Genomic DNA, 12,834 nt, shown 5'->3' with positions numbered 1-12,834 from the left:
GCTGGTGGTGGTGGTGGTGGTCACACACTTGCATCTAGTAGTTTCATATATCACAACATACGCTATAACACCCCTGACACGCTTCTACTATCACAGCCTCTCTCAAAAACACTCCAGAATCTTTTATTTTACCTCAAGCACACCACTTCTACCCTCAAAGACCCCATTCTTACCTGCAACATGCCTATAACATAACCAAAACAACTCAAAAGCAAGTCCAATCACACTAAAACACCTTAAAACACCTTAAACATACCCAGAACATTCCTAAACGCACAAAAAAACAACCTAAACACATCGAAAAAGCACCAAAATATCCCCAAACACACTTAAAATACTCCAAAACTCACCTAAATTGACTTAAAACGCATCCAAAACACACCGTACCAACCCAAAACACACTCAAACTCATCCATAACATCCCAAAACGCTGAAAACGGGCCAAAACACACTTAAAACACCCCAAAACACACCCAGACTGACCTGAAATACCCAAAAATACCCACAAACGCAGACACAACTCACCCGTATCCACACAAAACACACCCAAACTCATCCATAACATCCCAAAATACACTTGAAACATCTCAAAACATTGAAAACAGTCCAAAGCACACTTAAAGCACTCCTAAACAAGCCTAAGACACCCCAAAACACACCAGGAACGCTAAATATTGACTCAAACATCACCAAATCCCTAAAACACACACTCCAACACCCCCTAAACATCTCCAGACACACTCCAACACCCCCTAAACACGCCAAATACACTGAAAGCACTGTCAAGGAAGACAAATACTACAAAGACAGACAGGGCAGCAGGGAAAATTAACCTAAATATTGTTTTCTTAGCATTTTTCTGTTTTACCACCTCCTCTATTCCTTCTCCCTTCATCTTCCTCCTCTATTTCTCTTATTTTCTTACTCATTCTACTCTTATCTACACGTCTGAGTCTAGAAAGACGTGGAAACACCAGGAAAACACTGCAAAATACGATAAATATTACACTTGAATGGCAAGCAATGTGAGCTACTAATTTCAGTTTAGAAATTTTCACACTTGTTGGCACTTGCTTTTGTTACATCAGACTGAAATAACGTTCTCATGTTCGAGAATGAGGCTGTATTTTTTTTCCGTTTCTCCGTTGTAGTGTGATTAACAAGACCACTGTGGTGAGCTCTAATTGTTGTCTTTCAGAACTTGCACGCTGCAAGAGTCGTCGTCAGGTACACCAAGCAATCTATTCTCTGAGAACATCTTTTTTCCCATTCTTTATATTTTTTCTTCCATATTTCGCTCACTTGCCCATTTTAACTGCAACACTCATAAGAACATAAGAACATAAGAAATAAGGGAAGCTGCAAGAAGCGACCAGGCTTACACGTGGCAGTCCCTGTATGAAATATACCTATTTCTATCTGTTATCCCCACCCATAAACTTGTCTAATTTTCTTTTAAAGCTCTCTAGTGTCCTAGCACTAACTACATGATTACTGCGTCCGTTCCACTCATCTACCACTATATTTGAGAACCAATTTTTTCCTATCTCCTTCCTAAACCTGTGTGGTTGTTAGCTAGTTGTGTGAACGAGTGAATGAGCGAGACTTGTGTGAGGCATGAATACGTGTATGAGTGAACGAGCTAGGCTTCAGTCATAAGTGTTAAGTGGAAGTGCGCGGCCTGGCGCCGGGAGATCACCTACCTCCAGCCTTCTGTTCACACCTTCTGTGAATAAACACCTGCACTGTTACCTGCGTTTCCTGTGCCCCTGCTGGTCAAGAGTCGAACATGGCGCAGTGAGTAGGATCAGGACAAGGCTGCAGTGGGTACGGCGCAGAATGGAGAAGCAGTTGGAGGCGCTGGCTGCCCTGCTAGCGCGACAGTCGGAGCAGAGTCAGGCTCGCGAGGAGCGTTTAACCCAGCTGCTGGAGAGAGTGGGGACACAAGCTCCCAGTCGCACCACGGCGAGCAATGAAGGCGAAACCACAGCCCGCAGCACGTCTACCCAGGGCGCGAGGTTCCCGACGTCCGCCACCATCATTCCTCACTTAACGGCGTCAGCATCTTTACGTGAGTTCGACACGTGGCGCCATAAGTTTGAAGGATACGTAACCCTCGCCAGGATAGACTGTCTCTCCCTGGCTGAGCAGAGGGCGGCACTCGCTGCTGTCCTAGACGACGAGTGGACCCGTACACTTCGCTACGGGATAAGCTTACCGAGAGACGCGGAGTTAAGAACCATCCTCGATGCAATGTGTGAGTACCTGCGAAGCCAGCGCAACATCATCATGGATAGAAGAGACTTCTACTCCCGCGTGCAAGAAACGCAAGAAGGTTTTGACGACTTTTTATGTGCTGTTAAGGAAATCGCCAATTTCTGTGACTTTTGCGACCAGAGCATAAACCATCAGCTGCGTGACAGAATTGTCGTTGGGACACGAGACGAAGTGGCTCTGAAACGCATGCTGGAAAACAAGAAACTCACCCTTGAAAACGCCATAGATATTTGCAGAGCATCAGAGAGCGCTAACCAGTGTAGTGCAGTACTAAGGGGCGGCTCTCACTCTTCGAGCCATGGTGTGAACGCTGTCTCGAACTACAGGAAGGGCAGTTTCGGGGGCTCAAGCCCCACGGGCTGTTATCGTTGTGGCAAAGATTGTCGCAGTGACAAAAGGGGATGCCAGGCAATAGATAAAGTGTGTCGTAACTGCGGGAAAAGAGGGCATTTTGCGAGTGTATGTCAGCAGACAGTGAGGAAACGACAAGGAGCTTCGAGGAGTTCCTCAACTGTCTCTCCTCATCGCGGTGCAGGCCCGAGGCGGGGAGCCAGTGCCAGTGTATACCAGCTCTTATCAGGCGTATACACAAAGACGGTGACGGCACGACCTGCGCCCCAGGTGCTCATTACCGCCACACATCCCGCTGGAAGAGACAAGATTACGTGGACTCCTGACTCTGGGGCCGAAACGACCGTTATTGGCCTCGACACGGCAACACTCCTTGGAATCCCGCCCTCCAGCTTGGCGCCCGCTGATGGTGATGGACTTTATGCTGCCGGTAATCACCCCCTCACCTGTGTAGGAACTTTCTCGTCGCACTTGCAACTGGGCGACAGGGAAGCTGAGACTGTTGTGAGCGTGGTGAAGGAGGTGAAGGGGGCGCTGCTTAGCTGGTACGATTCCATCGCTCTCGGAATCCTCCCCGAAGATTTTCCGGCTCAAATCCGACCGCTACGCAGGGAAGAACAGCACACCGGCAACAGCTCCATCGAGTACCCGACCGCCTCGCAGCCACCTCTATCTACGCCCACAGAAGTGATCAGCTGGCCTCATTCCTACGACCCAACGCCACAGCAGCGTGCGGGGCACGCTGCTGCTGTGATCAAGGCCTTTCCCAGCGTCTTCGAAGCAAAGGAAGGTTTACGTGCAATGGCTGGTGGATCCATGGCCATCGAGTTGACAGATCACTGTGTGCCCGACGCCCTCTCACGTGCTCCAGTACAGGACCCAGTGGAGGAAGAGGATGCTGCTACTTCTGGTGACCTCGACCCTCTCCACTCAGCGGTCATCTCAGCGTTATCTGCCACCAATGAGGACGGCGTCCGCTTAGCACCACTCCAGGATCAGACTGTGGAAATGGTACGTGCCGCAGCAGCAAGAGACGGGGAGTACTGCTTGCTCAAGAACGTCATCATCGAGGGCTTCCCTGATCATTGCCACGACCTCGATCACCGCTTGCGTACGTACTGGCCGGTGCGCAGTCTGCTGGCCGTAGACGACGACCTGGTGGTTTACGGGCCGAGGCTTCTTATTCCTCACAGCCTCCGCCGAGAAACACTAGAGCGACTCCATGACAGTCATCAGGGGATGGAGCGCACCAAGCGACGGGCCCGACAAACGGTGTACTGGCCTGGTATGGACAGAGACGTTGAGAACGTCGTTTCTGGATGCTCACTATGCCGTCCACTCCTACCAAGCCAAGCTAACGAACCTCTCTGGCAGGACACGGACACACCCAGCAGGGTGTTTGAGTCAGTTTCTGCAGACTACTTCCACGCAGCAGGCCGTACATACCTCGTGTATGTAGATCGCTTGTCTGGGTGGCCTCACGTGTCTGCATGCTCACGTCCAGCATCGGCTGATCAGCTCGTTCGTGTCCTTCGGGGTGTGTTCGCCGACACGGGCGTGCCTGTTCTCCTGAGGACTGACGGTGGACCGCAGTTCACTTCTTCATCGGTACGGCGCTTCCTGGCTCGATGGGGGGTGGAGCATCGTGTATCTTCACCTCATTATCCACGCTCCAATGGTCACGCCGAGGCAGCGGTCAAGTCCGTGAAGAAGCTGATCCTCACGACCACACAGCAGGGACACCTGGACGAGGATGCGTTCGCTCGCGGGTTGCTGGAACTGCGCAACACTCCGAGGGCGGAAGGGCGATCACCAGCACAAGTCCTCTTCGGTCATCCTATGAGGTCCTGTGTCCCGGCTCATCATCGCTCATACGCTCAGCAGTGGCAGCGCGCTGCTGATGAGTGCGACGCCAAGGCAGAGCGACTGAGGAAGAAAGCGAAACTTCGCCACGACGCGTCCGCCCGTACTCTTCCTCTCCTGCACCTCGGTGGCCACGTCGACGTTCAAGATCACACGACAGGCCTCTGGGATCGCCTGGGTGTCATCGTGGCTGTTGGGCGAAGGAGAGACTACCTCATCAAGATGGGCAGCGGTCGCGTGATGTGGCGTAATAGAAGACACCTACGCCCACACAGACCTCTTGCTCCCCTTCCTGTCGAGCAGCACACCGCTCATGGCGGTGCAGCGCTTCAGCATCAGGGTCACGAGGAACACCACCATCCCGGCAGCCCGGAGCATCAGGGTAACGGGGTACACCGTGGCCGAGAGCAACCAGAGCGTCGAAGCAGCCGACAGCGTAGGGAGCCGAGACGACTGCAGGTGCGGTGGCACCGTAGCACCTACGATTAGTCGTACGTGTTCATTGTACGCTGTGTTTGTTTTGTGTATATGTACCGTGTTTTCTGTACTTCAATCATTGTAACTTTGTTTCATGTGTTACGGTAGCCATAACAAAGATAAGGAATCTTCCTTATGTCTCGGGGGAGGTGTGTGGTTGTTAGCTAGTTGTGTGAACGAGTGAATGAGCGAGACTTGTGTGAGGCATGAATACGTGTATGAGTGAACGAGCTAGGCTTCAGTCATAAGTGTTAAGTGGAAGTGCGCGGCCTGGCGCCGGGAGATCACCTACCTCCAGCCTTCTGTTCACACCTTCTGTGAATAAACACCTGCACTGTTACCTGCGTTTCCTGTGCCCCTGCTGGTCAAGAGTCGAACAAAACCTAATTTTTTTTAAGCTTGAACCCGTTATTTCTTGTTCTACTCTGGTTACTGATCCTAAGAATTTTGCTTACATCTCCCTTGTTATAACCCTTATACCACTTTAAGACTTCTATCAGGTCCCCTCTTAACCTACGTCTCTCTAAAGAATGTAAATTTAACAGCTTCAACCTCGCCTCGTAAGGAATACTCCTCATCCCCTGTATCCTTTGTCATTCTCCTCTGTACTGATTCTAATAGACCTTTATCTTTCCTGTAATGTGGGGACCAGAACTGCACAGCGTAGTCTAGATGAGGTCTGACCAGCGCCAAGTATAACTTTAATATTACTTCCGGGCTTCTACTTTTAACACTCCTAAAAATGAATCCTAGTACCCTATTTGCCTTGTTTCTGGCTTCTATGCATTGTTTCCCTAGACGGAGTTCTGAGCTAACTATAACTCCTAAATCTTTCTCGTACCTTGTACCTACCAGAGTTTGGTTGTTTAATGTGTACCTATTGTGTGGGTTTCCTCTGCCTACGCTAAGCACTTTGCATTTATTGATATTAAATTGCATTTGCCATCTATCCGTCCATTCATTCATTCTAAGTCTGCCTGCAAGGCGATGGCATCCGATTCTGACCTAATTAATCTTTGTCATCCGCAAATTTACTAACATCACTACTAATTCCACTGTCCAAGTCATTGATATATATTAGAAATAACAATGGCCCTAATACTGATCCCTGTGGCACCCCACTAATTACATGACCCCACTCGGATTTCGAGCCGTTTATTACCACTCTGTCTCCTGTTACCAAGCCATGACCCTATCCAGCCTAACACTTTCCCATCCAGTGTGCCCTAACCTTTCTCAGGAGCCTTTGATGGGGTACCTTGTCAAATGCTTTACTAGTCCTGATATAAGATATAACCATCACCATTATCTACTGCCTCGTGCACCTTACTGTAAAAACTTAACAAGTTTGTCAGGCAAGACTTCCCCTTCGTGAAGCCATGCTGTGACGGATTTATCAAGTTATGTTTGTCTAAATGTTCCCTAATGTTCCTCGCTATTATTGACTCTTAACATTTTACCTACAACTGAAGTTAAGCTGACAGGTCTGTAATTAGACGCTAAAGTTTTATCTCCCTTCTTAAAGATGGGTACTACATTAGCCTGCCTCCACATTACTGGTACCTCACCCGACTCGTGATTTCCTTAAGACAGAAACTAACGGCTCACTAATAATCTCTTTACATTCCTTAAGTACTCTGGGATATATTTCATCAGGTCCTGGTGTCTTGAACTTTTTTTTTTAGCCTATCTCCTGTTCCACTATCTCCCTAGTTATGGAAATATCTGTCAGCTTCTCATTCTCATCTGCTCTACACACCTGTTCACTATCTGGCATATCCTGAATGTTTTCCTGGGTGAAGACAGTTAAAAAATAACCATTCAAGTTTACTTATCTCCTCCCCAGAACTAACCAGCTCTTCATCTGCTGCCTTTAATGGACCTACAGTATCCTTATTCTTCGTCCTGTATATCAGATAAAATCCCTTGGGGTCCGTCTTCGCCTGGCTGGCTACCTTTAATTCATAATTGTCCTTCGCTTTCCTCGTTAACTTCTGACTGTTCTAATTCATTGTGTCCTTAAAACTTCTTCACCTGCCCTTAATCTCTTATATAAACTTCTTACGCCATATAAAATGCTTTAACCTAGCAGCCATCCATTTAGCGTATTTTTTTTTTTTTTTTATATTGTTCTATACGGGATATCTGCTAACTGATCTGTATGAACTTTACGAAATATTTATACAATTCATCTACATTTACTTCACCTAATCCCCTCATTTCGTCCCCTACCATCCTCCACTCCCTCGGCTACTTGCCTCGACCTCACCTCTCATTTCAGCATGACCTGACATTCCAACACACCTATCTCCCCCTTCCGGACACATCTGTAGCGGGACACAAGTCACCGCTCCTAGCACTCCGTTTTCTGTAAGATTTTCACCCTTCCGTTTTCACTCTCTCTTCTGCACAGGCTTTTGTCTTTCATCCCTTCTATCCTCACCTCAGACCTTTACCTGCGTGACTGCTTCTTCCCTCAAGCAAGACTTAAAAAGTCCTCTACTGAGCACAACAGAAGACAAACCTAACAGATTGTTGAATGGAGGGAGTGGACCTTGTAAGGTGGTTTGATCCACAGGTCAATTAATCATCCCAAGGGGTTAATAGCGTGTGACCTCGGTGGAAGGTCAGGCTGAGGCCCTAATGAAGTCATAATCCTGTCGTGCTAATCCTTCTTGAACTGTTTTCACCCCCAAATTTACGAATTTACATTACGAAGCCTACTCCAGTGACCGACCTACCACACCTTGATGTATTATTACACATTACACACTACACTTGCGAAATGGTATTGCATTAACATAACATTAAACATTACGTACCGTTCAATTAAACGGTAAACTTACCTGCAAGTAGTCATTCTTTAGTACTTTTCCTGATATCGTGCTCGTTATCATGTATTACGAAATATTGTGGTCTTTCCTTTTTTTTTTCTCACTGCAATTACTATGCTACATATTTCCTTGATAATGCCGCCCTTCACGTTGCTGACATCGTTCAACACCCACATTTAAAAAAAAAAAAAATACCATTTAATCACTATGCATACGCAGACCCGCTAGAATTTGGCCAACAGCATTCCTAGAAGGGGCACTTCCACTTATCTGGGCAAATAATCGATTCATTACTTTTCTCTCTCTATCCCTCGCAGATTATCCATATGTCCGCCAGTCTTTGCCCCCATACATTAATTCTTTTATCCACTATTTCTCCTTATTCCTCCTTCCCACTTCTCTAAGCCCGTCTCATCTATAACTTAAAAACAAAGAATATTACATGCCTAGCCATCTACATTTGTCTGGAATATTTTCTCTTCCTGTACCGTTTTCTTGTTCTTCGTAACTCTTGTTATGGTGGATCTCGTTCTCAATTTTTATTCTCTAGCCACATTTTCCGTCCTTTATATTCTGTATTTTCTTTTCTTTGTATATTTGTTAATTTTGTGCTCGTAGGAACTCTACCTCCTACTCTCGTTAAGACTCGAGTTTTTTTTTTTTTTTTTCTTAACCTCCCTCTCAAATTCTCACTTCCCCGTGTCGTGGGTAAACTTTTATTTCCCCCCAGAATATGTATGTATGTATGTATGTATGTATGTATGTATGTATATATATATATATATATATATATATATATATATATATATATATATATATATATATATATATATATATATATCACACAAAACAAACAAGTACAATAATAAATATACAGCAACATTTTAAAAACACCATCCAAACTCTACTGAATAATGGTGGTAGTGGTAGTAGTAGCAGTATAGTAATAGTAAAAATAAGTAAATAGATAAATAAATAAATAAATAAAATAAAAAAAAAATACATAAATACATAAACTCTACTGAATAATGGTGGTAGTGGTAGTAGTAGTAAAAATATATAAATAAATAAATCCTAATAATGAGGGATGCCACAGGCTACAGGGCCATGTAGCACTGTGGTTAGGATATAGTCATACTGGGTGGGTCTATACATTTTATAATAGGTGAAAAGTATAGGTGCAGATCATAATTATAAGAAGCAATAATAGTAACAGCAATTACAAATTATATAATAATAATAATAATAATAATAATAATAATAATAATAATAATAATAATAATAATAATAATGTTATAATAAATAGACTGAAATACACACAACTATAATACATCATAATAATAATAACAGGCCAGTGAAACCCATGGGAATACAACGGAACGGCGCTCGGGAATACAACGGAACGGCGCTCGGCAATACAACGGAACGGCACTCGGGAATACAACGGAACGGCGCTCAGGAATACAACGGAACGGCGCTCGGGAATACAACGGAACGGCGCTCGGGAATACAACGGAACGGCGCTCGGGAATACAACGGAACGGCGCTCGGCAATACAACGGAACGGCACTCGGGAATACAACGGAACGGCGCTCGGGAATACAACAACGGAACGGCGCTCAGGAATACAACAACGGAACGGCGCTCAGGAATACAACAACGGAACGGCACTCGGGAATACAACAACGGAACGGCGCTCAAGAATACAACAACGGAACGGCGCTCAGGAATACAACAACGGAACGGCACTCGGGAATACAACAACGGAACGGCGCTCAGGAATACAACGGAACGGCACTCGGGAATACAACAACGGAACGGCGCTCAGGAATACAACAACGGAACGGCACTCGGGAATACAACAACGGAACGGCACTCAGGAATACAACAACGGAACGGCGCTCGGGAATACAACAACGGAACGGCGCTCAGGAATACAACAACGGAACGGCACTCGGGAATACAACAACGGAACGGCGCTCAGGAATACAACAACGGAACGGCACTCGGGAATACAACAACGAAACGGCACTCGGGAATACAACAACGGAACGGCGCTCAGGAATACAACAACGGAACGGCACTCGGGAATACAACAACGAAACGGCGCTCAGGAATACAACAACGGAACGGCGCTCAGGAATACAACAACGGAACGGCGCTCAGGAATACAACAACGGAACGGCGCTCAGGAATACAACAACGGAACGGCGCTCAGGAATACAACAACGGAACGGCGCTCAGGAATACAACAACGGAACGGCGCTCAGGAATACAACAACGGAACGGCGCTCAGGAATACAACAACGGAACGGCACTCGGGAATACAACGGAACGGCGCTCAGGAATACAACAACGGAACGGCGCTCAGGAATACAACAACGGAACGGCGCTCAGGAATACAAGAACGGAACGGCGCTGGGGAATACAACGGAACGGCGCTCGGGAATACAATAACGGAACGGCGCTCAGGAATACAACAACGGAACGGCACTCAGGAATACAATGGAATGACGCTCGGGAATACAACAACGGAACGGCGCTCAGGAATACAACAACGGAACGGCGCTCAGGAATACAACAACGGAACGGCACTCAGGAATACAATGGAATGACGCTCGGGAATACAACAACGGAACGGCGCTCAGGAATACAATGGAATGACGCTCGGGAATACAACAACGGAACGGCGCTCAGGAATACAATGGAATGACGCTCGGGAATACAACAACGGAACGGCGCTCAGGAATACAATGGAATGACGCTCGGGAATACAACAACGGAACGGCACTCAGGAATACAATGGAATGACGCTCGGGAATACAACAACGGAACGGCACTCAGGAATACAATGGAATGACGCTCGGGAATACAACAACGGAACGGCGCTCAGGAATACAACAACGGAACGGCGCTCGGGAATACAACAACGGAACGGCGCTCAGGAATACAATGGAATGACGCTCGGGAATACAACAACGGAACGGCGCTCAGGAATACAATGGAATGACGCTCGGGAATACAACAACGGAACGGCGCTCAGGAATACAACAGAACGGCGCTCAGGAATACAACGGAATGGCGCTTGGGAATACAATGGAACGGCGCTCGGGAATACAACGGAATGATGCTCGGGAATACAATGGAACGGCGCTCGGGAATACAACGGAACGGGGCTCAGGAATACAACAACAGAACGACACTCAGGAATACAACGGAATGGCGCTCGGGAATACATTGGAACGGCGCTCGAAAATACAATTACAGAATAACACTCAGGAGTACAGAACAACAATAATAATAATAATAATAATAATAATAATAATAATAATAATAATAATAATAATAATAATAATAATAATAATAATAGCAACAACAACAATAATACAGGAGAATTTTCCCAGTTAACAACAGGATAAACAGTAAACATTAATCATTACTACTACTACTTCTACTATTACCACTACTGCAATGGAAAAAAAAAAAAAAAATAAAAAATAGAAAAAAATAAATAAAATAAATAAATAAATAAATAAAAATAAAAAAAGGACCTGTCACATGTATGCTTGACAGATTCTTACACTTTCCCTTATTGACCAGCACCTCCTGATGTAATCCTTGACAAAATAACATGATAATGGTAACAACAACAACAACAACAACAACAACAACAGCACCAGCATAAAATAACAAATAATAATAATAATAATGAATAAACCAATATGATATCAATTACATGAACATTAAACACCATACTGCTTTTAGGGTTTAAATCTCTCTCTCTCTCTCTCTCTCTCTCTCTCTCTCTCTCTCTCTCTCTCTCTCTCTCTCTCTCTCTCTCTCTCTCTCTCTCTCTCTCTCTCTCTCTCTCATTCTGTGTGCATATTCAAAACTGTAGTAATATAGTAGTAGTAGTAGTAGTAGTAGTAGTAGTAGTAGTAGTAGTAGTAGTAGTGGTAGTAGTAGTAGTAGCAGCAGTAGTAGTAATAGCAGTAGTAGAAACAGCAGCAGCAGCAGCAGCAACAGCAGCAGCAGCAGCAGTAGTAATAGTAGTGGAGAGTGGCATAAGAGTAGATAGAGTAGAGGTAGAATGAATTTATAGTTAACAACTAATGTTTATATTATAGAATATTAGATATGGTTGGATGCCACAGTCATTAGCGGGAGCTGGGGCTAATGACCTCCAAGTAATGGAGCCCCTAATTGACACATCAATAAACATGGGGTGGAGGTATTATATTAGATTATGTAAAAAAAAGTAGTAATAGTAGTTAGTAGTAGTAGTAGTAGTAGTAGTAGTAGTAGTAGTAGTAGTAGTAGCAGTAGTCGTAGTAGTAGTAGTAGTAGAAGTAGTAGTAGCAGTAGCAGTAGTAGTAGTAGTAGTAGTAGTATTGCTGTTAATAATTGTACTAGCAGTAGTAGTAGTATTGCTGTTAATAATTGTACTAGTAGTAGTAGTAGCAGTAGTAGTAGTAGTAGTAGTAGTAGTAGTAGTAGTAGTAGTAGTAGTAGTAGTAGTAGTAGTGTTGCTGTTAATAATTGTTGTAGTAGTAGTAGTAGTAGTAGAAGTAGAAGTAGAAGAAGAAAAAGTAGTAGTAGTAGTAGTAGTAGTAGTAGTAGTAGTAGTAGTAGTAGTAGTAGTAGTAGTAGTAGTAGCAGCAGGAGCAGCAGCAGCAGCTGTAATAGTGGCTTCCTTTTCTCTCATTATTATTAAAGCAAACCAAAATAAAAAATAATTTGACTTTAACTGCAAAGAATTTTTTGATCACTTAAAATAGACGCCACCATTTTTCTGACGCAATCTCGACACCCGGTACAAACCAAAAATCGGACTGAAATAGATCCTCTCCGAGGTGAGAGTTCTCCCCGCAGTACAAAAAAGAAAAACGGGCTTGGGATGAGGGACAGCTTCTATCAAGTGGTCAAAAAAGACATCACACATTCAAATCTTGAATCTGTAATTGTTTTGTTTGAAAACAAGACTAATAAATCCTTGGCCACTGACTCCAGTTACCCTGCGTGGATGTGCGCC

General features: G+C 45.1%; 1 protein-coding gene across 6 annotated transcripts in view; it reads right to left on the bottom strand.

Annotated features, from left to right (window-relative positions):
- Positions 1-12,834, bottom strand: part of LOC135107104 (probable E3 ubiquitin-protein ligase HERC4) — a 79,505-nt gene that overhangs the window by 7,567 nt on the left and 59,104 nt on the right. The gene's annotated exons all lie outside the window — the stretch shown is intronic.

This window comes from Scylla paramamosain, chromosome 14, assembly GCF_035594125.1.
Source record: "Scylla paramamosain isolate STU-SP2022 chromosome 14, ASM3559412v1, whole genome shotgun sequence".
Taxonomy (NCBI): domain Eukaryota; kingdom Metazoa; phylum Arthropoda; class Malacostraca; order Decapoda; family Portunidae; genus Scylla; species Scylla paramamosain.
This window is presented reverse-complemented; position numbering and strand designations above follow the sequence as displayed.